The sequence below is a fragment of the Rhincodon typus genome, chromosome 14, assembly GCF_021869965.1.
Source record: "Rhincodon typus isolate 14 chromosome 14, sRhiTyp1.1, whole genome shotgun sequence".
Taxonomy (NCBI): Eukaryota; Metazoa; Chordata; class Chondrichthyes; order Orectolobiformes; family Rhincodontidae; genus Rhincodon; species Rhincodon typus.
This window is the reverse complement of record NC_063345.1, coordinates 15098595-15125378: the sequence shown is the minus strand read 5'-3', so window position 1 is coordinate 15125378 and position 26784 is coordinate 15098595. Positions and strand designations below refer to the sequence as shown.

General features: G+C 41.6%; 1 protein-coding gene and 1 long non-coding RNA gene across 3 annotated transcripts in view; one reads left to right on the top strand and one right to left on the bottom strand.

Moving 5' to 3' along the window:
• LOC109915720 (androgen receptor-like) overlaps window positions 1–26784 on the top strand; it is a 416431-nt gene that overhangs the window by 347105 nt on the left and 42542 nt on the right. The gene's annotated exons all lie outside the window — the stretch shown is intronic.
• On the bottom strand, window positions 3663–26778 carry LOC125484890. The gene is made up of 3 exons (XR_007263693.1): window positions 24737–26778; window positions 5859–5919; window positions 3663–3733 (listed from the first exon to the last, which is right to left on the bottom strand). It is a non-coding gene; the product is annotated as an uncharacterized LOC125484890 (long non-coding RNA).

Genomic DNA, 26784 nt, shown 5'->3' with positions numbered 1-26784 from the left:
CTTTACCCTCATCCACCTGTTTGGTCACCTTCTCGAAGAACTCAATAAGGTTTGTGAGGCACGACCTACCCTTCACAAAACCGTGTTGACTATCCCTAATCAAATTATTCCTTTCCAGATGATTATAAATCCTATCTCTTATAATCCTTTCCAACACTTTACCCACAACCGAAGTAAGGCTCACTGGTCTATAATTACCAGGGTTGTCTCTACTCCCCTTCTTGAACAAGGGGACAACATTTGCTAGTCTCCAGTCTTCTGGCACTATTCCTGAAGACAATGACGACATAAAGATCAAAGATCATAGTCCTATGTCTTTCACCTGCACCAAACAGAACATTATTCTAACAGTGATGACAAGGTGTAGAGCTGGATAAACACAGCAGGCCAAGCAGCATCAGAGGAGCAGGAAAGCTGATGTTTCGGGTCTAGACCCTTCTTCAGAATTGGCATTCAGCCAAATGGTCACATCCAGACTGACTAAGGACACAGATATCCCTCCATCAAGGGCACTTGTGAACAAGATGGCTTTTTATAACAATTAAGGATAGGTGCCATGGTCAGTACTTCTGGGACAAGCTAGATTTTATTGGTCGAATTTAAACTTGAATCTGAATTTGAACTTATGTTCCCAAAGCAAAAGCCTGCACCTTCAACATGATATGAGTCCAGATTACAGATGTTACAGATTATATGTTCATTGGCATCACCACAATGTCACACTGTCCCCATGAGTGGCTCTTACCATACGCCACAATCACTTTGCTCCTCTGATGTGAGCTTTTTATTGATTCTCCAACACCACCCAAGTACAAACTATACCATCATTTATGGCAGAGCTGCCAGCTACCTTAAATTCTGAATTCCTTCCCACATAGCTTACCTCTTATGTTTTTAAGGGTGGCATTCTGTTACATAGCCTCTTTCAAGTTTGAAATGTGTTTTCAACAGGAAACCCCATTTGGAAATATCTCATATTAATCATGTTAGACAATTTCGTGGTAATCCAATTAGTTTAGTTAGCAACATCTTGCTGTTGTTTGACTTTCAGGGTTATCGAAAGTGTAAAATCCCAACCCTCCAGGATAGATGGGAAAGCCAATTGTGAATAGTGCTATATTGTACTGCTGATCACAGTTTAATGCATTGGACTAAGTTTGCCTTGAAATGCTTACTTACATGTGCCCTATGATTGCAGCTGCCTCGATATATATTAGATATATTAAAAAGGTCAATATTGGGCTGAGAAATGGCATATGGAGTTTAATTCTGATAAATGTGGGTTATAGAGTCAGAGATATACAGCATGGAAACAGACCCTTTGTCCAACTTGCCCATTTTCCAGCGTTTAGCCCATATCCCTCGAACCTTCCTATTCGTTTACCCATCCAGATGCCTTTTAAATGTGGTAATCATACCAGCCTCCACCACTTCATCTGGCAGCTCATTCCACATACCTACCACCCTCTACATGAAAACGTTGCCCCTTAGATCCCTTTTATAACCTTCCCCCTCACCTTAAACCCATGCCCTCTAGTTTTGGATCCCCCACCTCAGGGAAAAGACCTGTCCTATTTACCCTATCCATGCCCCTAATGATTTTATAAACTTCTGTGAAGTCACCCCTCAGCCTCCGAATCTCCAGGGAAAATAGCCCCAGCCTATTCAGCCTCTCCCTTTAGCGCAAATCCTCCAACACCTGGCAACATCCTTGTAAATATTTTCTGAACCCTTTTAAGTTTCACAACATCTTTAAAGCAGGGAGACCAGAACTGAATGCTGTATTCCAAAAGTGGCCTAACCAATGGCCTGTACAGCCTCAACATGACTTCCCAAATCCTATACTCAATGCACTGACCAATAAAGGCAAGCATACCAAAATGCCATCTTCACTGTCCTATCTACCTACGACTCCACTTTTAAGAAACTATGAACCTGCACCCCAAGGTCTCTTTGTTTAGCAACAATCCCCAGGACCTTACCATTAAGTGTACAAGTCCTGCCCTGATTTGCCTTTCCAAAATGCAGCACCTCACATTTATCTAAATTAAACGCCATCTGTCACTCCTTGGCCCATCTGATCAAGATCTTGTTGTTGCATTTTGGCAAGACAAATCAGGGCAGGACTTAAACAGTTAATGATAAGGCCCTGCGGAGTGATTTTGAACAGAGACACCTGGGGGTGCAGGGACATAGTTCCTTGAAAATGGCATCGCAGGTAGACAGGGTGGTGAAGGCAGCATTTAGCACGTGTGCCTTCATTGGTCAGAGCATTGAGTGCAGGAGTTGAAGGATGTCATATTACAGCTGTTAAAGACATTGGTGAGGCCACATTTAGAGAACTACAGACAATTCTGGTGCCCTGCTCCAGGAAGGATGTTATTAAAGAGTGCAAAAAGAACATTACCATAACTGGAGGGTTTGAGTTATAAGGAAAGGCTAGATAGGCTGGGACTTTTATCCCCTGAAGCATAGGAGGCTGAGGAGTGACCTTCGAAAACAATCATGAGGGACATAGATAAGGTGAATACCCAAGGTTTTTTCCCAGGGTAGGGAAGTCCAAAACTAGAGGCCAAAGGTTAAAGGTGAGAGAGGAAAGATTTAAAAAGAACCTGAGGGGTAATATTTTCCACACAGAGGGTGGTGCATGCATGGAATAAGCTTCTAAGTTGGTGGTAGAGGTGAGTACAATTACAACATTTAGAAGCCATTTTTGGACAGGTACATGGACCAAACACAGGCAAATGGGACAAGTTCAGTTTCGGAAACCTGGTCAGCATGGACACATTGAGCCGAAGGGCCTGTTTCTGTGCTGTGTACCTCAATCACTCTGAGGTGGACAGTCAGGGAATCAAGAGTTATGTGGAAAAAGCTGGAACGTGGAGGTGAGGATTATCAGATCAGCCATGATCACATTGAAACGTGAAGCAGACTTAATGGGCTGAATGGCCTGTTTCTGCTGCTAAATTTTATGGCCTATGCATCTATACACTACACTTAAATCAAATGATGGGTTCCCTGCTGGGCACCAAACCTAAACTAAACAAAATCAATATACCAGACATACCAAGTTTACAATTTATTCATGTTCAGACTGGGCCCTAAAGGGAGGGGTTTTACACAGAGGTGTACCCACTATGATGTGGTGAACCACTCACTGTCGTCACTTACAATCAACCTTCCCTCTAAGCTGCACGGCTGTGTGCCCATGCAGCCACCCTAATGTTTCACACACAGCTATCTGCATGCCAACGTGGATCACAGCATTGACTTCCAGTTCTGGAAGTCTCTGATGCAATCATGGACTTCAGAGATCTGTGCAGAAAAAAAAAATTAGAGGGAGTGCTGTTTATAACTATAAATGATCAACTTGGAGATGGGCAAGAGGAGCAGGAGAAAGTGAAGAGTTACTATGAGCTGAAATCCACTGCAAAGAATAAAACATGCCTGGTAGGGCAGGAGCAGGGGAGGACAAATAACTGGATTGTTTTTCAAAGAGTTTGCACAGGCAAAACAGACTGAATAGCCTTGCTCTGTACTATTCAATTGTCAGCTTTAGCAGGAAAAAGATGAAAGAGAAAAGTAAAGAGAAAATAGATTAATCTTAACCTCACTTCTATTATGAAACAACAGGAACCAAATGAAATGAATGAAAAACTTACCAAAAGACTGTATCTATAGGAGTGAGAAACCAGGGCTATGATCGACTGAATGAGTGCACGTTGCTTGGGCTCTGAAAATGAGGAGGAAACTGCAGTAAATTAACACTGAGCTCTTTGGTATGGTAGTTATCAGAATTCCTATAATCATATCATGAAACTGGAACATGCTTCCTGTATATTACGCCGGGAAAACTAAATTGAAATACACAGTGAAGAAATCTAATTACAAGATTCAAAATCATTAGCCTCAATTTAAAGTGGGCATCTTGCCATTTATTTTGATTTTCTGCTTTAATTATCATTTACAATATTGCCCCAAGATTGCATGGCGTGCTGCAGTATACTTTTGCTGGTGGCACCTGCTCATTGATTTAAATGAAAATGAACAATTAACTTTAGCATCTTCCAGCTTCACATTTCTTTCAAGCATTTGATTCTACCTGACTCATCTACAAAGGGTCTGAACCTTAGCTGTGGTGCAGTTCTCTGGAAACCTGCTGTTTTCATATCCTTCATTCAAGTGAGTGCTGGCAGATTATTAGATTATCAAACCATCATAGCCAGATCTCTGTGTTTGCCCAATGTCCACGTGCATCTAATGTGTCATTCCACAATAACCAGGATAACCCAGTGAAATGACCATTGGGCGATTAACATACAACCATAACCTTTAATTTCCCTTTCTACTTTCTCCATATAACTATTCACACAACTTTCAGTCACATAACCTTCAGAAACAATTCCTCTCCTCATCTTGTACTTAAGAAGTTGACTCCTAACTTTAAAAACAGAGCACCATGGTTCTACATTCACCCACAGAAGGAAACCTTTTTCACATCCACCTTGTCAGTACCATTCAGGATCTTTTAAATTTAAATCAAATCACCTCTCGCTCTTCTGAATGCTAGTAAAAATAATCCCAGCCTATCAAATCTTTCCTCATAACTCGCTTGTTTCAGCTATCAATCTAGTAAATCTCCTCTCAACTGTCTTCAATGCATTTACAATCTTTCTTAAATAAGGTAACCAAGGAAGCATGTACTATTGGAATAAATATTAATTGAGGTTCTGAGCATTACAGAAGAGTCCCAACCTGAAATGTCAGCTTTCCTGTTCCTCTGATGCTGCCTGGCCTGCTGTGTTCCTCCAGCTCCACACTTTATTATCTCTGACTCCAGCATGTGCAGTTCTTGCTATCTTAGCTCTGCTATAACGTGTGTTTTGCTAACATGAATTGGCTATAACACAATTGATGAATAGTGGACACTGTTTGGATAACGTAAACTTCCTGCTGTACAGGTATAGCGATTTCCCTATAACGCGATTTTCTATAGCGCGAGGTCACACAAGAACACAACTATTGTGTTATAGGAGAACTACCTGTATTCAGATTATATGATTAGCCATGGAAAAGATATTAACCCAGACTCCAACCCTTAGGCTAATACATCTCAATGTTAATTTTACACCTTGAGTAAAGTCTAATGTTGAAATTCTGTCCAAACATTATGTCGTTATCATTAAATTAGAGGGAAATTAGATATACAGCAGTGCACTTTACTATTGTACAATGCATTTCTAGTACAGTTTGAACTTAGCATCTCCAAATTGCCACTCCAGTTAATGAGTGGGTTTCACCCTTTATAGTCTCTGCAAACATATTGGAAGGAAAAACCCACAACTGTCTGCTGAACATAAGAAACATTTCACAAATAATAACTTTACTAAAATTCTAGAGGTAATACTGGAGCTGCTTTACTGAATGTCTGTAAATGTCTCCTGGGCCCTGCCCTCTGTAGGGCCACAGTAACCAATGGGAAATGGGATTAATTTTAAACGTTTCTTGATAAATGTTGAAAATAATCTAGATATAACAGAAAAGTATTCCAAAATTAGCAAGCAGAGCTGAAAATTAACATGAATATCATTTGTTCAATGCTTGAATCCCAAAGAAAATGAACTCAGTGCATTTTTATGGAACAGCATATGTAAGATCCTAGAAATTCTCAGGATAGATGGACTTTTCAGGTAATAACTGGAGTAAATATTTTAAATTTTCAAATACTTTAAAATAACTTTTTGCATATGAACAATTTTTGTATTTATACAAGATGGTATATTCTAAATACAGATAACACACACCGATAACCCCTTTACCTAACCACTGAAGTCATCAAGACAAACATCTTGACCTACCTCATCTTTTGCAGTAATTGTGCATGCTACAAGGGGAGACCGTGGTGGGGAAGCATTCACACTGTTGAGAGTGACAGAAAAGTATTTGGGGTATGTAAAGTCAGAATTATAAGCACAGAAAATAATCATTTATTCGTGTTTCTCCCTCTTGCAGTAATCTTTGCTGAACTTTTTTTGAACATGCTAAAAATGACTGCAATTGGTTTCCACGGTTGCAGACTACTTTCTGATACCTTACATAAATTATTATTCTTCATGAACCTCGTTAGCAGCCTACTTGTCATCCAGCAGGTGCCTCTCAAATTAGCTCTGAAAAGGTAAAGGTCAGACCAACCTTTTCTTTTCATAGGCCAGGATTTAGTGACTATCTTTACTTGGCTGACATCAGCTAACTTGAGCATTGAAACCTGGGACTATCCTAAAACTCTATGGATTACCAGACACAAATTTATTTATACTTAAGCCATGAGGAAAATGAATAATGTCATAAAATTGCACAATATCAGGAAGTTGAAGTATTTGCTCTGCAATGTCCTCACTGTAATGGCTAGCTTGAAAGTTAGGGATACGTACATTCCACTTGGGGACCCTGCAGCCCTCTGGACTCAAAATCAAGTTCAATAATTTTAGGGCCTTAACTCTCCCATGTCCCAACCCCCTACCCCACACACCATGCCTTGTTACCACATAGCCTATCATTACACACCACCTGCTGTTAGTCACTAATAGTCCCCAGTAACAACTATTCACCCTCCCAGCCTGATCGTTATCAACTGTTTGTCCAACTGTTCTTCTCTCTCTTTAGGCTCTATCCTATCATTTACTCCCTACCCCATCCCCGTCCCTTTTTTCTGCATATAAACCGACGTTTTCCCAGCCACTATCAGTTCTGAGGAAGGGTCACTGGACCCGAAACGGTAACTCTTTTTTTCCTTGACAGATGCTGCCAGACCTGCTGAGCTTTTCCAGCAACTTTGTTTTTGTTCCTGATTTACAGCACCCGCAGTTCTTTCGGTTTTTATACGTACATATCAGTTTCCAGCTTTCATCAGATGGTGACACAGAATGGTTACTGAAGAGAGGCACATGTTTCATTGAATTGGATAGGTAATATTCATTCATATTGAACTGTATCTAAATTAGATGCAAATAAGGAATTAAACAGGGAAGGTAGCAGTATTGTCACAGGACCAGTAATTCAGAGACCCACATTAATTCTCTGGGCATGAGTTTGAATCCACCGTGGCAGATGGTAAAATTTGAATCAATGAAAATCTAAATTAAAAGCTACTCTCATAGCAATCATGTAACCATTGTCAATTGTTTTAAAACCCCAACTGGTTCACTGATGCCCATCAAGGAAGGAAATTTGTCATCCTCGCCTGGTTCTACCTACACGCGACTCCAGCCCCACAATGTGGTTGACTCTCAACTGCCCTCTGAAATGACTCTTGCAAGCCATTCAGTTCAAGGGGCAATTAGGGAAGAGCAATAAGTGCCAGCCCACATCTCAAAAACAAATCAGACTTTTTTAAAAAATTAAACAGACCAATGAGCTTCCCAAAGCTAATAAGTGGTTTTTCAGTTTTATTAACATCCTGCCATTGACTTAATCATTTACAATTTTCCTCTTTCTGGGCATCTAACATACAACCTCCTAAGCAGTTCTCCATGCCCACCCACTCCAACCCAACACATTCTACAAAGTTCATAGTGGACCATAGTCCAAATTCATTCATCACTAAGGCCAAGGCGCAAGCAATCTGATGAATTCAACTGACCAACTTCTTCAAGTCAGATATGATTCAAAGTTGATTTTTCAAAATATACTCACTGATGGCCTAAGAATTGGGTGCATACCAGTCAAAGATTGAAAGAGCCTGAGCTACTAAGTTTAGAAAAGAGAGTGAAAATGGAGGAGTTACCTGATTAAGGCCAGGCAAGGGTTTGATAAGATAGACGTAAAGAAAAGATTTTTACTGTTACTAACTCAGGTTGGAGGAGAGCAGTGTTGGTGTAATGTTACCACTTCATGGGTCACAACAAAAATATTTTTCCCACATTATCAAGGTGACCAATTAAATACCTTCTATATATTAGGTTTTAAACAACAAGAACAATCAATCCAGTTTCTTAATAAACAATTACTGTTTTATTAAAATACAAATTACTCTGTAAAGCAATAATGGGTTAACAAACAGGTCACTAAGAGAAATATAAGTTCTCTCTAAATAGCCCACACACACACAAAATTATAAACAATCTTCAAATGGAAAAGAGATTTCACTACTGAGATTGGCTTTCTCAAAAGATAATGGGCTAATAAATTATTCTTGAAATCATAGATTCATTGAATCATAGAGATATACAGCAAGAATTCAGACCCTTCGGTCCAACTTGTCCATGTCAGCCAGATAATCTAAATTAATCTAGTCCCATTTGCCAGCATTTGGCTCATATCCTTTTAAACCCTTCCTATTCATGTACTCATCCAGATGCCTTTTAAATGTTGCAATTGTACCAGCCTTCACCACTTCTTCTGGCAGCACATTCCATGTACACACCACCCTCTGAATAAAAACACTCTCCCTTAGTTCCCTTTTAAATCTTTCCCCTCACACCTTAAACCTATGCCCTCTAATTTTGAACTTCCCTACCCTCAGGAAAGACCTTGGCTATTCACCTTGTCCATGCCCTTCATGATTTTATAAACCTCCAAGGTCACCCCTCAACCTCCAATGCTCCAGGGGAAAAACCCAGTCTATTCAGCCTCTCCCTATTGCTCAAACCCTCCAACCTCAGCAACATCCTTGTAAATCTTTACTGAACCCTTTCAAGTTTCACAACATCTTTCCTAGAGCAAGGAGACCAGAATTGAATGCAAGATTCCAAAAGTGGCCTAACCATTTTCCTGTACAGCTGCAACATGACCTCCCAACTTCTATACTCAGTGCACTGACCAATAAAGGCAACTGTACCAAATGCCTTCTTCACTAGCCTGTCTACCTGCAACTCCACTTTCAAGGAACAATGAGCCTGTTCCCCAAGGTGTCTTTGTTTGGCATTACTCCCTAGGACCCTACCATTAAGTATATAAGTCCTGCCCAGATATGCCTTAACAAAATTCAACAGCTTACATTTATCTAAATTAAACTCCATCTGCCACTCCTCAGCCATCAGCCTATCTGATCAAGGTCCTGTTATACTTCGAGGTAACCTTTTTCACTGTCCACTACACCACCAATTTTGGTATCATCTGCAAACTTACTAACGATTCCTCCTATATTCACATCAAATCATTTATATAAATGACAAAATCAAATAGATAAAGCATTGAATGTTCTAAAATCTCACATACTGGTACATGCAGCCAAGACACTAATTACACATGGTGACTCAGTCTTGCGGACACAGCTTGCTCAGAAAATACAATCTTGACATGATCCTCCAATTACTCTTTAAAAGAGTTGAAATAGGTTTCACCCTGAACTGAACAAGTTGATTTTATTTTCAGAAATGGGAGCGCTTAGCTGGGATGCTTATCCTTGACAGGCTTTCCTCCAAACAGATTAGATAAATCAAGAACATCTCCAAGCTAGTCGCTGTTCAAAACACTCCCAGGAGTGGTCCATAGCAAAGCAAACAGTTTCTAAGGTTTTAGGGTAGAGTAGATTTGTAGCTCAGGTTGTGGATGTTGTGGTTGGTTGGCTCGCCAAGCTGGTTCATTGTTCCGCAGACATTTCATTACCCTGCTGGATAACATCATCAGTGCAGCCTCCCTTGAAGTGCTGTAGAGTTTTCCCACCTGTAATTTAAACTCTGGTGTCTGTTGAGCTGGATTACCTCACTTCCGGTTTTTCTTCGCAATGGAATGTATATGGGGCCTAGCTCTCAGTGGTTATTGATGGCTTTCTTAGTGGAGTACCAGGCTTCTAGGAATTCCTGTGCTTGTCTCTGCTTTGCCTGTCTGAGGATCCTGATGTTGTCCCAATCGAATTGGTGATTTTCCTTATCCATGTGGATGGAGATGATGGAGTATTGGTCATGTCATTTCGTTGCTAGTTGATGTTCATATACCCTTGTGGTTAATTTCCTTCCTGTTTGTCACAGTCTTTGCAGGGAATCTTGTATATAACATTGGTCCTGTCCATAGTGGGTAGTGGATCTTTGGTCTGGGTGAGCAGTTGGCATAGGGTTGATATGGATTTGTGTGCTACTCTGATGCCCAGTGGTTGTAGGAGTCTTGTGGTCAGTTCAGATGTATTCCTGATGCAAGGTAACATTTAATAATGACTAAGGTGTCGTCCACGTAGCAACCAAAACTATGGATACACTATGTGGATGACACCTTCGTCATCATTAAATGAACCAAACTAGAGGAGACACGTGAACTAATAAACAACACCCTCACTGGGATCAGATTCACCAGAGAAGAGGAGAAGAACAAACAGCTCCCATTCCTGCACGTCATGGTAGAATGAAGGACCAACGGGGAATTCCTAACAAAAAAGGTACACTGGAAAGCCATACACACTGACCAAGTACTGAATTTCCACAGCAACCACCCTAACACACACAAACGAAGTTGTGTTAAAACATTATTTAAAAGGGCAACGACACACTGCAACAGCACAGAACTTCACCAAGAAGAAGAGGAGTACCTCTTCCAAGTATTCAAAGACAATGGATACCTGAAAAACTGGGTCAGAAGATGCCTATCATAAGACCGACACCAGAAAGATACTACACGCCCCGACACACTCATCAAGCTACCTTACATCAGGAACACATCGGAACTGACATCCTACGACTACTGGGCATCAGAGTAGCACACAAACCCACATCAACCTTACGCCAACTGCTCACCCGGACAAAAGATTCACTACCCACTATGGACAGGACCAATGTTATATACAAGATTCCCTGCAAAGACTGCAACAAACACTACATTGGTCAAACAGGAAGGAAATTAACCACAAAAGGGTACATGAACATCAACTGACAACAAAAAGACATGACCAATACTCACTCATCTCCATCCCCATGGATAAGGAAAACCACCAATTCGATTGGGACAACATCAGGATCCTGGGACAGGCAAAGCAGAGACAAACTCAGGAATACCTAGAAGCCTCATACTCCACTAAGAAAGCTATCAATAAACATAGAGCTAGACCCCATATACATTCCATTGCGAAGAAAAACCGGAAGTGATGTAATCCAGCTCAACGGACACCAGAGTTTAAATTACAGGTGGGAAAACACAACAGCGCTTCATCAGAGGTTGCACTGATGCTGTTACCCAGCAGGGTAATAAAAGATCTGCAGAACAACGAACCAGCTCAGTGAACCAACCAACCACAACAAAGCAAACAGTTACCAGTCATTAAAATTCCAAATGTCTGCAGTGAACTTTTAATTACCTCCTTTTCAAGGAAATCACTTCTAATATGTTTACAAAACTTGAAATATATCCATTTTGCACAATCCTTCAAAAAAAGTTAAGTTCTCCAACGAAGTAGATATAAAGCATCTTCGTAACAACTTGTGGAAAACTAGGAAGCTATAAGATTATCACTAATACATGAAACAGGGATTCAGGAGTAACTTTGTGAGCTACATAATAAACTATTATATACATGACCACCTGGCACTGATGCATTTAAGAGGAAATTAGCTGAACATGAGGGAGAAAAGAATAGAAGGTTATGCTGATAATTTTAGAAGAAGGTTGAAAGGAAGCTAAAGTGATGCAGAAAAAAATTGTGTGTCAACTAGTTGGGTTGAATGGCCTCCTTCTGTGCAATACATTCAATAGCTGTTATGGCTCCTGTCTGTTGCTATACATTCCACCCAAATCACAAACTCAGTGTTGGACTTTATGAAACATGCTGGACTGGACGGGCATGGAGAACTGCACAATCAGTTGCATGTCAGATGCCCAGTAAGTGGAAAATTGTGAGATAAATGAATGACAGGATCAAAGTAAAATTGAGAAACCACTAATTGGCAGTGGGAAGCTCATCAGTCTGTTTACTTGCCTGTTTCTATCCAATTTAAATGCAGTTCAATACAATCGCATCCTGCCTACTTAATCAAATGTGTCTTCAGTAACCACCCTGTTCCATCATTAGCGAAAGCTGGAAACTGATATGTGGATTCCTTGACTCAAGTGCAAGAGTCCTCTGAATGTCTGAGAGAATCACAGGAATTGGATTGATATTGCAGATGTATTTTTCTTTGTAAAACTTTTCTGATCTGACATCGAGTGCCAGTGCCTTGGGCAAGGAATTCAGAAAATGAAAGTGCTGGGTGTAAAATTTAAAATAAAGCACATAGCTGAAGTGTAGAGGAGGAATCTTTAAAGTGGCTCTAAACATCTCATTCCCTGAAGTGAAGGGCATTTATAACGGTTCCCTGCAAGACTAAGCAAGAAATAAATGCATCCTGGGAATCATCCTTGTGGTCCACCTTCAATGTCAAGAACTGGAGGTGGACTGTGCCATCTCAGATCTCAGTTGAACCTGTTGATTCCACAGAATGATTTTGAGCAATAGCAGAGGGACCTTCTCCCTAGACTTTGCAACGTCTTTTGTGTAGAAGCAATGGAAAGTCAGAGGCTGAAGATGTTGAACTGTAGGGGCATTCTTTGAGAAGCCTCCAAGGGCACAGATGATGACTGCCCTTTGAACAGCTCCTGCATTGACACAGGGTGATGTGGCCTTCCCAACAGATCACACCCGCACCCCTTATCCCCCAAACTACCATATTCTGTAGATGGCATACATGCATCATCTTCATACATGAGCTTGGTGCCAACGTAATCATGTTCAGCCAACTACCACTGTTTCTATCAGCTCCTCAATGGCTTCATGGTTTAGTGAATTAAACAATGATGAAAAATTGGACTCAAAATAGGAGTTGAAATATGACTTGAAATATAAACTATTCCTCCCTGCGTAGAATTCAGCTGACCTGCTGAATTTCTCCAGTACTTTGTTAATGTTTTAAATAATTGTTTTCCATTGTGACTAAACAGTAAGCAAATTGTATTAAATAAATCCAGTCTTAACTAATATTCTGTAAGTTTGCTGTATTTCAAAAACAACTTAACCACCCATACTACCTCTATTATGTCAAGTATATGACAGTTCATCTTCAGAGAAAAACAGAAATACATGGATCAGGTCCCCAGTGAATTGTATTACACTTCCAACTATCATTCAAGTGGACATAGATTGTTGTAGATCAAATCTTATTAAAAGAAGGATGTTCAGATGATTAATGGAGTGACCAAAATTACTGAAACCAAGGAAATACCACTGGCAGAATCAAAGACGAAAACAATTGAACAAATTTGATGAACAAAGTAGCATACTTCTGTGCCACAATGCTTTTGATTCTATAAGTGTTGGCAGTGGCACAAGATGCAGTCAAGAAAACCCACCAGTTCTTATTTTAATAATAGATGCGAAATACAAGGCTGTTATTTTAGGGTGGCTTAGTGGTTAACACTGTTGCCTCATAGAGCCAGCGACCCACGCTCGACTCCCGCCCCGGGCGACTGTGTGGAGCACGCACACTTTCCCCGCGTCCGCACTAAGCCCCACCAGGCGCTCCAGCCACACACCATCCCCCTCCCCTGCACCCCCCCACCACCCCCACCACCCCAGCCCAAAGACGTGCAGGCTAGGTGGACTGGCCAAGCCAAAATACCCCAAAGAGTCCAGAGTTGTGCAGACCAGGTGGGTTAGTCATGGTAAATGCAGGGTTATGGGGTAGGGTGGGGGATGGGATGCACAGAGGTTTGGTACAGACTCAATGGGCCAAATAGAATCTCTACAGTGCTGATAGAGGCTGTTTTCTCTCCAAACTGTTTTCTTGTCCTGCGACAGTTACAGAAGAACTCTCAATGTCACATGTAGTATTCTATATGACTGACAAAGATAAACTATCCTCCATATCATCTTTTTCAACATGCCTACAGCCTTTGTCGCAGCTAACCACTGTTCCCTTCCAATTCCTCCCTAAAGTCATCCAGCTGAATGAAACTGCGCTCACTTAGCTCCATTCTTATCTACACAACCAAAATTACAGAATCAGTTTCAATGCCTTCTCTTCCTTCTTCCACACCATGATCTCTGGCATCCCCAGTGATCAATGCTTGGTGTCCTCTTTTTTTCTCTTACATAGAACATTGGACGTAGAACCATACAGCAAAAGGAACAGGCCATTCAGCCCACCATGTTGTGTCAAACATGAGGCGAAACTAAATTGATCCCTTCTGCCTGACTTTGGTCCATATGCCCTAAATAACATCAAGTCCTAAGTGAAATCATGCAAAAACGTAGCACTAGTTTCTGTATGTACACTGATGACACGCAGTTCCCTCAATACTGTGACATCTCTCAACTCCTCCACTGCTGATAACCATCAAGCTGCTAATCTAATATATCTGAAACAGGATGATCAGAAGTTTTCCGCAATTAAATACTGAAAGTCCAAAACTATTGTTTTCAATCCTTGTTCCAAACACCAAACCCTAGTTACTAACTCCACCTCCTTCCCTAACTAAAGTCTCAGTTATATCTAGTCTGTGCACAACCTTGATAACACATTTGAATGTGAAACAAGCCTATTCCAATGTACTCATGACTGGTGTCGATGTTGTACTCTCTGTATACATGAAGTCATTGAAAATTCTGCAGTTCAAGTGTCTTAACAATTTAAGCATTTCTTTCTCTATCACTTTTGTGCTTGCAAACTCATATCAGGTCCTGGTCAAATAAGCCTTGAAAATACTACATGTTCAAATGCCTATATGGCCACACCCCAATCATTTCTTTAATCTCTTTGACCCATAAACCTGCAGGATATTTTCAATCATCCAATTCTGGAGTCTTGAGTATCCTCAATTTTAGTTCTTCCACCATTGATTTTGGTGCTCCCATTAATTGTAAGGCCCTAAGTCAATTACAATTTATAAACTGAATTGAGAGAGCAAATCCAAAAACGTAACAGAGAAAAAGCATATTGGGCTTGAAACTTTAACTCTGCTTCTCTCTCTACAAATGCTGCTAGACTCGCTGAGTTTCTTCAGAATTTTCTATTTATTTTAGATCTCCAGCTTCAGCAATACAGTCCTATCATAAAAGCTTACTACTCCTGATATACACTTGAGGTACAAATATGTTTTCACAAGTTTTATGTAGTTCAGGAAGATGTTTTCAGCCTATCCACATTGATCAGCCAGTTTGCAACCCTAGTTGACTGGGCAGAGGTCTCTGGTTCTGTCCTATTGACAGAAAGTTCTTTTTCTGTCTTCCATCTTTCTTCTTGTGCATCAAGCCACTAAAGGCTAGGCCTTATTAACTCTTGCTAGCCATCAGCCCTGATCAAAGGCATGCTGAACTCTAATTTGCTTCTTCGTGCATCAACAGTTCATGATTGAACTTGAATTAGCTAAAGTTAATGTGCGCAATACCTCATTGGTTTCTTTAAAAATAATGATCAGATTGGTGATATTACATCTAACTGCCTCCTAATTAATTAATTCACAATTCAAAACATTTTGCAAGATCCTCCCTTTTATGACAGCTTCATGAATTCTTTCACCACAAATTCCACAGATCTTTACCAAGTCTTACATTACTTTAGCAAAGTGCGACTTTTCTTTGGGGAGGGGTGTTCACCACAAGGCATAGCAAGTTTTCTTACAGGATCTTACCAAACTCTCCTCACTAATCACCTACCCCATCCCATTGGCATCTCTCACATCCAGTTCCAGGCCCATCTTGCCAAACACTGTTCCTGGAACAACTAGATGGACACTCCGGAAACCCAGCATTTCTTGCACCCAACACCATCTTTAAAACCCTGACGTACACCCGGACAAACACCGTTAGTCTGGAGCTGTCCACACAGTTAGAATCATAGAGCTGAACAGCACCCTTCGGTCCAACTAGTCCATACCAACCAGATATCCTAGATAAATCGAGTCCCATTTGCCAGCATTTGGCCCATATCCCTCCAACCCTTTCTCGTCTTGTACTCAACAAATGTCTTTTGATTGTTGTAATCAGACCAGCCTCCACCATTTCCTCTGGCAGCTCATTTCATACACACACCACCCTCTGCATGAAAAAGTTGCCCCCAGGTCCATTTTAAATCTTTCCCCTCTCACCTTAAACCTATGCCGTCTACTTTTGGACTCCCCTATGCTCGGGAAAAGGCCATGGCTATTCACCCTATGCCCCTCATGATTTTATAAACTTCTATAAGATCACTCCTCAGCCTCCAATGCTCCAGGGAAAATAGCCCCAGCCTATTCAGCCTTTCCCTATAGCTCAAACTGTCCAACCCTGGCAACTTCCTTGTAAATCTTTCCTGAACCCTTGCAAGTTTCACAACATCCTGCTTATAGAAGGGAGACCAGAATTGAATGCAGTATTCCAAAAGTGGCCTAACCAATATCCTGTACAGCCTTAACAAAACTTCCCAACTCCTATACTCAATGCACTGACCAATAAAGGCAAGCATCCTAAACATCATCTTCACTATCCCGTCTACCTGCAACTCTACTTTCAGGGAACTATGAACCTGGACCCCAAGGTCTCTTTGTTCAGCAACACTCCCCAGCAACTTCCTGTTAAGTGTATAAGTCCTGCTCTGATTTGCCTTTCCAAAAAGGAACACTTCATATTTATCTAAAATAGACTCCATCTGCCACTCCTCAGTCCATCCAATATCCTGACATTTACCCTGGATGTGGCAGACAGTGGAAAACAAAATAAAAAAGCAGTGCCACATTTTGGGAGCAGGATCTTGAAGGTCCTACTGACCAGGGTGATACAGAGGTGGAACGTTATCTTCTCCCAGGGACCAGCTGTGGAAGCCACAACACCCCAACTGTGCCAGCCTGGCCCAAGGTTACCACCCAGGTTCACACAGCCTCAGCTGTCTGGAAGATTGTAGAGAGGTCAATAACTTCCTTCACTCTGCCAGTATATGTACACAACCACTCTCACTATCGCCTGCAACATCTTCCCTCAGACACTCGAACCCCAAGCCCAGAAACCACTAACCCTGCATGCTTGCTGTGCTGTCCACTTGCTCTTTTAGGACACCTCCCCACCAACAAAACAACAGCCATACCTCCCATTTCTCACTCTTTTTAATACCTGCCTCAGCCTTATTCCAGGAAGAAAACAGCCCCAAATAGGGCAGAAAAGCTCAAGATGGATGGTGGGCTACCTGACATTCAGCTCCTCATCTCTTATCTTGGCAACATCCTGAGACTCTGACTCCCCTGTGTAGCTAATTGACCATGTTTAAACCCCTGATCTGATATTGGAGGTGTACTGCGCTGGAACCCCCCGACTGAAGGCTCTTTCCCTTGACTTGACTGAGGCTTTCTGACAACCATGAGTACCTTTCCAGCTTGTGTTTGTGCACGGCAATGCCACAGTACTGTAAACCTGATATCTCAGCTTGAGCATGAAAATACAAAAAAGGCAATGCAGGCATCTGGCTCAGACTGAGGAGTGCTATGAAGCAAGCGAGGAGCCTGATCCAGTCCATTAGGTGGGTGTGTCCCTGAGCACACAGTGTCCTTGCAGCTGCATTACACAGAGTAGCTGGTACAGCTCGAGGTGCAGCATTGAAATGCAGAAACAGACTGAAAGTGGCTCAGAGATGAGCCAGGAGGGTTCTTAGAGGCAGGCACATATCTGATACTGACAAAGAACAAGGAACACAGGAACGGGTCCTTTGGCCAAGCAACCTTGTTGACCTTCCCTGGTTCAATGAGGAGTGCAGGAGGGCATGCCAGGAACAGCACTCGAGGAGGTGGGGACCTGATGAGATGAGATATCAGCCTGGTGAAGTTACTACACAGGATTACACATATTCTAAACAGCTGAAGCAGCATATGTCAGGGCTGAGCAAGACTACAGACAATGGTCTGCACTGACAACATCCAGTGTCTGTGCACATGGGGTGTATGTGCTGGTGCCCATGGAGAGTGTCTGAACTGTTGGTGTCTGAGAAGTCCATTTGAACAAGTGCTGAGCTAAAGTAATCTTTTACTTGCTCAGACTTCCATGCAGAGATTGCTAGACATCTAGCTTGTTTGGGCCATTTGTTAGGATAGAAAGTTGAAAATTGAGGAGGCAAGTTGCCATAGTCCCAGAGGACTGCTCTCTCACAGAGACGACTGGTGGGGAGTTTAACCCAAGGGTTACCACACCTCATACAAGGGGCAAGGTGGAGAAAGTAGGATCTTCATCCAGTATGGGAATCTAATCCAAGCTGTTGGTGCCATCCAGCCAAGTGAGCTGACCAACCCAACATGGCCAATAAGAAGCCAATTAACGAAAAGTGACCCTCTTAACTGGCACCATGCCATTGCCTCATGAGAAACCCATCAGAAGTATTAAAAGATAGAACAAGATGCTCCTGACATTGAGATGGGCTTTGCTAGAATTCACTCAATTCTGTCACAAATCTCACCATTGCCAAATGACTCAGACCCCTCCCTGTAAGATTCCATCTCAAGCTACAGTTGTTTGCTAGCTTGCAAGATAAGACACAATGATGTTTTCTCCCCCCATCCATATTTCCCATGATTTGACAATAAGTCGTCTCTCTTTGAACCACTGTAATCCCTGGCACAGATAATCACGATGGTGGTAGGCAACGATTTCTATAATTTGGACACAGCAGTGATGAAGGAATGACGGTATTTGTCCTAGTCACAATAACAAATGATTTACATTATTGTATTTCCTTCTCAGCTCAGAGCCGCAACCCTCGTTGGTTCCTCCCTCTGTTCTCCTAGGTAAAGTGATAATGTTACTGTAGCCTTCCTGAGCATCTCCTTCTCCTTATGTAGAGGTCACAGTGGCAGGAATAGGCTGCGATGGTAAATTTGGCCAGTTATTACGGTGCATCCCAGTGATAATACACACTGTAGCATCACTGAAGATGTTCTTTGGGACTATAGTGCAGGAGGGTCAGTCCTGGTTGTGTTAAGCTGAGGTTGAGTGCACCCAGCAAGAGAATGGAGAGAATTCTTACTGCTGACTTCAGAGATGGTGGAATGGCTTTGAGTGACCATGAAGTGATCCACTCATTATGCCTTTGTTTTCCTCTTGCTGTTACCCTGCTGATATAGCTGTTTATATAAGGGTCGACACAGTGGAGACCTCCAGAACTGACGGTGGGATACTCACCAATGGTGGTCCTTTTGAAAGTCAATGGAAGGCTCCCTTTGTCTCATTCAAGATCACAACTACATGATGTACAAAGCATTAACAATGATTCAGGACTAATCTAACACCTCAAACTGAGCAGCTATAAGGCACCATGTGTCATCACCAGAAGAATTGTATTCAACCACAATCTGTAACCCCATGGCTCAGCATATCCAAATAACAATAAGGCAAGGGACCTCCCCTGTTTCAATGAGGAGTGCAGAAGAGTACGCCTAGCAGCAGCACTGGGTGGACCTGAAGTTGAGGTGTCAACCTAGTGAAGCTACTACACAGGATTACACACATTCTAAACAGCTGAAGCAGCATGTGTTAGGGCTGAGCAAGTCCACAGCCAATGGATAAACTCAAAACTCTGCTGCCTTGCCATATCCGGTCGTGAGTGGTATTAGTCAATTAAACAACTAACTGGAGGATTAGGCCTAACAACCACCCATAATCAATAAAAATCAGGGAACCCAGCAAAAATGAGGCTGGGGATTCGCAAACAACATCAGCCAGAAGTGCCGAGGTGGAAATCAGACTCTAAGGGCACCAGAGATGTCGGTCTTCAGCCATTTCAATTTACTCCACGTGGATATCTAGAGACAGCTGTAGGAACTGGACATTGCAACTGGCCCTGACAGCTGCCTAGCTGTATTCCTAGAGTCTTGTCCCCAGCCAAGCCAGTCCAGAGCAGTTACAACACTGGCATCCACATGGCAATGTGGAAAATTTTCCAGATATGTCCTATCCAGATAAAGCAGGATACTTTATTCTGGCAATTTACCATCTCCCAGTCATTAGCTAAGAGGGAACAAAAACAAAATTACTGGAAAACCTCAGCAGGTTTGGCAGCATCTGTGGAGAGAAAGCAGAGTTAACATTTCGGGTCCAGTGATCCTTCTTCAGAAGGGTGTCGTCAATTGTCCTGCTCGCTGACGATCAGGGCTGTATTTAATGCAGACTGTTGGGGTCTCACCAGCTGGAAAGAGTCCCATATCCCCTTCTTTAATTGGCCAACAGCAAGCTGTCCCTGGGATTAAGGACCTCGGGGGCAGGACTCCTGCCTCTCAAAAGATTTGCCAATTAGCGATAGGCTGGCAGCTGTACATTACAGGCGGCAATACTGACTGCCACTGACTGTATATCCACCAGAGGCACCCGGAGAAACCCAGGCCACAGCTGATTAAGTGCGGTGGAGTGGGAGAGAGAGAAGAGTATCACCATGGGTAGGGGGCAGTTTTCTCTATAAACCCACCTCGTCCCTTTCCTGATGCCTGGACCCTCAATTAGGTACAGACGACCTGACAACAAAGGCTCATTCCTCCACCATCCCCAGGAGCCTGCTTACAACCCCAAAAGGGTATGTTTTTTGGGTTTCCATAGCAGAGTTGCCAATCCTCCCCTACCCTGGTTAAATATCAGCAGCAGGGGAATGAGAATTTCAATTGGCAATGAGGTGGTAGGCCATCAATGAAGTTTCCCATCTCAGAACAGAGACAGGAAGGAGAGCAGGGTCCTGTCTGCCAACTTCCTGCCTAACTAAATTAACATACCCCTCAGGAGGGAGCATTAAATTTTGCCCTCAGTTTGCGTTCTATCAGGGGCCTCTCCAGATCTCATTACAGTCTTGGTACAAATATGGACATTACACCCACTGCTTGAGAGTGACTGGCCTTGACATCAGGGCAGTATTTGACAAACTGTGACATCCAGCAGCCTTAGCAACATGGAAGCAATTGGGAATCAAGGAGTTAGAGTTATACCTAGCACAAAAATAGTTTTAGTTAATGGAGCTCAATTATCTAAGCCTCAGAGCATCACCCCGAGTTTCTCAGGAGTATCCCTAGCCTCAGCGACCACCCCTCCATCACAAGGTCAGAGTGGAATCACAGATGATCGCACAATGCTCAGCACCATTTGCAACTCCTCAGATACTGAAGCAGTCCAGAAACAAATTCCGCAAATCCAGGACAACATTTAAGGCTTGAGCTGATAAGTGTTAAGCTCAGAAAATGACCATCCCTAAAAGGAGAGGATCTAACCATCTCTCCTTGACATTTAATGACAGTACCATGTGAATCCACCACTCGCAACATCTTGTGATTACTAGAGACTGAGCTGGACCAGCCAGACAAATGCTAAACTAAAAGAGCACGTCAGAGGCTGGCAAGTCTGTGGCAACAACGTTACCTTCTGAATCCCCAAGCCTATCCATCATCTAAGAGGTATATGGCAGGAGTGTGATGGAATAGACTGCCTCTGCCTATATTTCTTCATTCATTGACAGGAACGTGGTCATATCTGGCCAGGCCATAATTCATTGCAGTTAAGAGTCACCCACGTTGCTGTGGTACTGAAGTCACGTAGGCCAACCCTGGTAGGGATGGCAGTTCTCTTCACTTACAGACATAAGCAAACCAGCTGGGTGTTTCCTGACAATCATCCAATTTTCATTGTCGTCATTAAACTCTCAATTGTAGACTTTTATTGGATTCAAATTCCACCATCTGCCATGGTGGGATTCGGACACATGTCCCCAAAACATAACCTGGCTCTCTGGATTTATACTCTATTGCTAATACCACTAGGCCATTGCCTACCATACTATAAGTGAGGCTTGAAGAATATGCGGATCACTTTACACCATCTACATTACCCAACCACAGGAAATAACCTAGGTGCGTTAACCTAGTCAAGCCCCTTCAGAATCCTTTATAATTGAATGGAGATAGCCTCTCATTCACCTAATCTCCAGAATGTAGTGGCCCAATTTACTCACTTTCTCAGATGGCAACCTCCTTTGAACTGATGTAATGAACCTCCGCTGCTACACTTCCAAGGCAAGTATATCCTTAAATATGGATACAGTACTCCAGGTGTGTAACCATCAAAGCCCCCTACAGTTGTATTAAAAATATTTAATACCTGTGTTCCAAACCCCTTACAATGAAGGCCAAGATTTGCCAGATTGTTTGCTGTGCCTTCTTAACAAACTTGTGTCACTTCAAGTGTACCCAAGTCTCTTGAACATAAGTATTTCAAAGTTTCACACTGAACTCTCATCCCTCAGTGGACTGAAAACCCAATTCCCAACCATGAAATATATGTACACATTCCAACACTTCAAATTGCATTTATAATGTGTAAACAGTTAATCTCCAAGAATGAAAGTACTTGATTATAAAAGAATCTAAATTTGTTAATACTGCATGTAGCCCTTCAGTGGGAAATATTGCATTCATTTACCTTCTACGTCGATTTATCTCGCCTTGTTTCATGACATCATACAAATACAGGAGGCAAATCAATTCTTTCAGTGCACACAGATTTCGAAAAGCTCTAATTTTTCTGTGCCTTTCCTCTTTCACAAAACCCTGCGGGATTTTCCTTTCAAGTATTTAATTTATTTTTCAATTTCTATTCAATCTAACTCCATCACATTCTCGGGCAACGTATTCCAGACCATAAAACTCATGTTTAAAAAATAATCTTTCCCTCCTGGGTTTGTTTAGCTAACTGTCATAAATGTGTTTCCTCTGGTTAGAATTGCCTATGGACATTGAATTGGACCGTTTTAATTCTAATCACCATCAACATGAAGGTGAAAAAAAAATTTAAAAAGCCATGATGAGTGCTATGCTGTATTTATGCCAGTCAATGTGTCACAGGTGGCAATCTTGCCTCGGAATCAGAACGTTCTGGGTTCAAGTCCCACTCCAGAGTTTGAGCACAAAAATCAAGGCTGACACTCCATTGCTGCACTAATTGTCAGTGCGCTCTCCTTTGGAGCAAGGATGATATATGGGCCTTGTCTGACCCCCTTAGTTGGGTGCATGCAATCTCATGGCCGTGAAGAGCAACAGCATTACGGTTAATAATCATTGCTGAATCAACATTACAAAAACAAGTTCTCTGATTGTTATCACATTGCTGGTTGTGAAGCCTGCTGAGAGTATATTGGGTTCAAACATCATCACAGTTTGGAAAGTGCTTCGTTGACTGTAAAGCAATTGAAATCATTTGGTGGCCATGAAAGGCATGTTTTTTTTTCCCTCCCCAAATTGGGCACACATTTATATTTTCCCCCATTCCTTACTTAATCTACCCCACATGCAGTTACAGGAGGGCCGTGTTGACACACCCAAGATGCATCCACAATGGAAATTTGACAGCCATTATCATTCATTCCTGCAAGTTTCGATGTGAAAAGCATTTACTCTGGTGGGAACGCAAACTTTCCAAAACATGGCTGTTAGTTTATGTTGTGATGCTCAAAACAGTCAAAAGTCCAACTTTCCTCTGCACGAATAACTTTGTAGATTATAATCCAATCCTCTGTTTGGCTCTTAGACTCTTACCACAGCTTTCTCCAATGGTCCCATTTGAAGAAGAATCTGACAGACTATCAAATGTACATTAAACCTGTGCATGCTTTACTGAAAGAATGGTTCAATAAAATAATTCCAAAATAGGTTTTGGGAATCTGTGAAAGGGATAAGTGAACTAAAAGTTAATGTGATCACCATTTATTGCTTTGAACTAAAATTGTCTCAAAACTCATGCATCTGCAGAAATCTCGGTGTTCAATGAAAACAGTAAACGCAACTTTGATTTTGCCATCAAGATTTCATGGTTTGGAACTTACCCCTGGCATTAAGCATGACGCCAGATTTTCCAAAATGCCCCTTACTATGTTTAAAAAAAAACCCACAAATGCAACAAAAACAGAAACTGCTTGAAAAAGCTCAGCAGATCTGGCAGCATCTGTGGAGAGAAATCAGAGTCAACATTTCGGGTCCATTAACCCTTGCTCAGAAACTACAAATGCCCTGGCAGTCAATGTAGATGGATGTCAGTATCTATCCAACAGAACTGCTGATGCAAATGCAGATGCACTCTTAAACTAGATACTACAAACATGCCCATTTCAAAAAGAGGAATTTCCTGAAGGTATCACCTGATCAGCCACCACAATTCTAGCAAGACGATCAGGAGGGAAACCTTGCTTTAGCATGTATTAGGGTTTCAGAGAATCTTCTGCCAGAGTTACATTGGCTGAACTTCTAATGGAATTCCTGGTCATTTTGTTCAATTGATGTAAGCACCACAAATTGTGTGTATATATGTCATATTGAGCAGGAACCAACTGCCCTGCCATAAACATCTCCCCAACCCCAAGGCAGTGCAGCCCAGATTAATAACTTAGCAGTACGGGAAGAATTCAACCATTAGACTTTCCTCTACTTTTTGACCATGCAACACCTTTCACTGGAAATCCACTCATGGTGGAAACAGTAAAACAATGTCCCAAACTTGGTGCAAGCGTTTAAAATGAAAGTGTGCAAACCAGTGGCCATTGTTTTACGCAGAGATATATTAAACAGAACTTCAGCTCAAGTCACTCTGAGCGATCTTCTCTGTTCTGAAATCCTGCCAATTAAACTTTCTTGGTAAAATCATTCCTCCTTAAGGCATTAATGAATTAAAAACTTAAAAAAAAATTCATGCAGGTTATTAGGACAAAAAGTCTTTTGGTAACCAAAGATTTCTTCACTGGGCTTTTAGTAAAGGGGCATACCCATGGCTTATGAAAAGACATCAATAGTAATTATTGTCTCTTACCCGCCTGTTTTTCTAGCAGCATTTTCGAAAAACTTGGCTCTGGAAGCAACCCTATAAATTAAAACAGCAAAGTCTATGAATTCCCTTGCAAAATGTGAACTATCATAAATCCAACAGGAAAGTTTATAACTCTGTGTTCCAGTGACTGCCTGCTAGAATTGCACTCTAGCTCAAGAGGTTAATAGTAGTTATGAAGTTGTTTCTTTTGGTAGTGTAAGTGAAATGGATGTCTTCTTTAACATGCAAATCAAAAAAGGTATACCTGTCAAAACAGCTTGAGAAATAATCACGTTCATTAAAAAGCATAGAATTTTGTCATAGTTGTGACAATTCTAGAGAAAAAGAAAGAGTTTAATAGATGTTGCTATGAGCTGGCATCATGTTGCCTACCCAGGCGCCAAGGTGTTGCTTACCCAGAAACTGCTTGTAAAGGCAATGTGTGGGCCAAAGAAAAAGAGCAGTCTGCAATTTCTTTCAAATAAATGGTTTTAATTTTGTTGACCCATTTAAACTGAAATTCAAAACCCAAAAGCAAAAAGAAAATCCACAAGATCAACACAATGATTTAGCTCCATGTGTTAAATGGCAAGCACAATCAAAAGTCAGCAAGTACTAGTGACTTGCCCTAAGGAAAAAGGAGCAGAGGCAGACTTAAGAGTGTGCAGGTCACAACATAACAAGGGAATGGAAGCAAAGCTACAGCCAGCCTCTTTTTCTCTTATGCATTAGCGAATGCATGCAAAGGTGGATACCATTTGTGAAAGGGGTCCAGCATGGATGCCACAGCCACTTTTGTTATGTAGCTATTCAGCTCATTCAGGATAGGCACCAGCCCAAACAAACCCCAGCATCAATCAACAGTTTCAGAAGGCAGAGTAAGTGGAGGCAGGAGAGGAGGCAAGATGAGGAGAAAAACAAAAAGGATTTGGTAGTGTAGGGAGTTGATTGACACTGACATTTCACTTTTGGCACCAGAATTCCAAATCAGCCCACACATATTTGGTGAAAATCTGTTAATTAGGGCATCATATGAAATGAATTGGACAAATTTCAGTCCCTTTCCTATCGTGCTAAATAATACTTCCATGATGTCCATGACACAGTGAAGGACTATACTCCAACTACATTGAGAAATGGTAAACCTCATTGGTAAAAATAAAAGAAATGCTTAAAATAGTCTCTGTGGGGGCTTATTTCTTGACATACGGTGTTCATATAAACCTAGAACACCCATTTGGTTGTGACAGCTATGAATAAATTAGATTAGCAATGGTCCTTAAGCTTCATCACTGCTACATTCAAAATTCTAGTGAATCGATGGACAGCAATTAAACAGTAAAAAAAAACACCTTTGATTACACCGTTTGATTCATTAAAAGTGCAAGACGAGAATGAAAATGGCACAAAATAAGACTGAGCCCTATTTAGGTTTTAATTACAATCAGCAGGAGAATCTGCAGCAATACCACTTCAGGGTGAGGCCAGTGTTGATTTGGGATATTGTCTTGGCATCTCCTAATGGCCAGCAGCAAAATGGAGCAGAAACAGGCATTGAAGTCCATGTGGACTTAAAAGAAAGACCGTGAGCTATTTGTATTAAAATTCCATCCCAGTCACAAAAAAATATAAAAACTGGCGAAAGATGTAAGCAAAGTTACACAGATTCAGAAGGCTGTCTGCTAAACTTTTGCAAATGGATTGCCCGAGGTTACATCCACTAACCTAGCATGGCCAGACTAGCAGAGCGAGTTGTCGGGAAGTTTTAATCCTGTAACCGGTACAGATTCCGACTATATGAAGCAATTGCCAGTTCAATCTGCTTATAAAAATGGAGGCACTCACCCAACTTTTCCTGAGAGCACATCTCTAACCAAAATTAAACTTCAACATGGGAGAAATATCTTTGCATTCATCTGTCAAAGTTAAAAACTGTTTGTACTAAACCTGAGAGAGATCATGACAAATAATTTTCTGTGAAAAGTAAAAATAACCAACTTTCAGATAATAAACAGCACAGTGCTTTAGACAGTAGGAACTGCAGATGCTGG